The sequence below is a fragment of the Microplitis demolitor genome, chromosome 1, assembly GCF_026212275.2.
Source record: "Microplitis demolitor isolate Queensland-Clemson2020A chromosome 1, iyMicDemo2.1a, whole genome shotgun sequence".
Lineage (NCBI taxonomy): Eukaryota > Metazoa > Arthropoda > Insecta > Hymenoptera > Braconidae > Microplitis > Microplitis demolitor.
Genome location: NC_068545.1, coordinates 16,057,915 through 16,059,795, shown reverse-complemented (window position 1 = coordinate 16,059,795; position 1,881 = coordinate 16,057,915). Strand labels below are relative to the sequence as shown.

The 1,881-nt window shown below is 27.8% G+C and overlaps 1 long non-coding RNA gene across 3 annotated transcripts; it reads left to right on the top strand.

Annotated features, from left to right (window-relative positions):
- Positions 1-243: 243 nt before the first annotated feature.
- LOC106693633 (uncharacterized) lies at positions 244-1,516 on the top strand. Of its 3 annotated transcripts, XR_008403594.1 has the most exons (5): positions 244-450; positions 610-800; positions 881-987; positions 1,066-1,195; positions 1,267-1,514. It is a non-coding gene; the product is annotated as an uncharacterized LOC106693633 (long non-coding RNA). The 3 variants fall into 3 exon arrangements; XR_001345179.2 differs by having other exon boundaries at positions 253-800; positions 1,267-1,516; XR_008403593.1 differs by having other exon boundaries at positions 253-800; positions 1,272-1,515.
- Positions 1,517-1,881: the final 365 nt, after the last annotated feature.

Genomic DNA, 1,881 nt, shown 5'->3' with positions numbered 1-1,881 from the left:
AAATGTCCATCAACTATTGGAGGTACCAACTGTTGGCGATCAACTTGGTTCCAGTTGCGGCTGCAAGTTTCTCGTCAGTTTCTCGCCAACTTGGCTATCAGGGTGAATAAAGAGAGAATTGAGTACAGTTTTAAAACAAAACTGGTGGTTCAAGAACTGCTTTTGAGTACAGATGGCTCTGAGTAAAGAAATCCTGAGTAAAGTTGTCATACTGCCGATTAGTTAGCTAAGGTAAATGTCCCAATACCGGAACGACGAAGGGTACAATCGCCATCATTAATGCCTGGAAAAGAAATTTGAGTTGCAACCACTCTGTATGTTGCCATAGTTAAGGCGAAAAATATCCGTTGGCGACAGTGGGAGCATAGAAGAGTGTGAACTTAGGCCAAGTGAAAGGAAATGTATTTAAAGTGGTTAATAGTTCAATGACATATGTAAACAAACATAAGGGTTAGTAAATAAATATTAATTTTTAATTGTTTATATAAAAAACAATGTTGTGATTGGTGAAGAACTGTTTATTAAAGTGTGTAGCTTTAATTAATGAATTAAAATAAATAAAATGTTATTAAAAGTAATAATTGTGATTTAAAAATTTCTGATCTGTAGCGTGCAGTGTTAAACGTGAAATATTAATTAAAAGTTGAATAAAATTAAGTGATTTCAATTAAAGAGTATATACAATCACAGACTTTAGGTTAAATGTGCATAAGTCTGAGGAAAAGTTCAATTGGAGCACTTGCTAGTACTCTAGCTAAGTATACTATTTACGGATACTACTGGTTATAAGATGTTATAAGGTAATGAATTTATTTATTAAAAATGTTAATAAAATGAATGAATAAAAAGTAAATTTTAATAAATATTATAAATTATACAGGTAGCTAGGACGAATTCTAGGACAAATTCACTAAGATGAAATTGAAGTTTTTGGTGGACTCTGGCTGAGGATACTATTTTTACAAAGACTGCTGGTTATAAAGTATTGTAAGTTAATAATTCCACTTACTAAAAATTAGATGAAATCAATTGAAAAAAAAAAAAATCAACAATTATTTATAACAGTACTAGTTATGGTGATTATTATCTGGGCAAATCTGCTCGAGGCTGATTGGATGTTAAATTGGAGCATTACGTTGGATCCCGGCTGAGGACTTTCTCTTCATTGCGAGTACTGGCCATTAATTTATGGATGGTAATAATTTCATTGATTTAAAAATTCGCTAAAGTTAATGAACAATTAATATTAATAAATTTATTATTTAGTACAGGCTACTTAAAAAATTTCCCAATGAAATTTTCACGGATTTAATGAAGAATTTAATTGGAATACTCCAAAAGACTCTGGCTCAGGATTTTGTTCGATTTTCTCTGTTGGTAATCGTACATTTCTCCATTATGATTTCATTTTCCAATATATTAATTAAACAAATTCTGTGAATTCGTATTAAAAAAAAAACAAATATAAATCAATTCGTACCTTTAGTAACAATGAAGACTTTGTCCCTTGTTAATAAAAAAAAAGTACATCAAAAATAAATATACTTATTACTTACTAATGTTAAAAAATTTTATTATTCTATATATGTATATATTTTAATTTATATAATTAACGAAGCAATTATTCTAGAGAGATTATGAATTTTTTTTTAAATTTTTGTGTTTATATTTAACTGTATTTAACTGGAAATGAAGTCAATGTATAGATAATATAAGAATACAACAATATATATATATATATATATATATATATATATATATATATGCATTTCATTTAATTTTTTTATTATATATGTATAGCAATTATCTTGACAGTCATTTTTTATTTAAGAAGTAACAATTACGATCGAGAATTTCAGTTGTTTTTAGTGTTCACTTCAT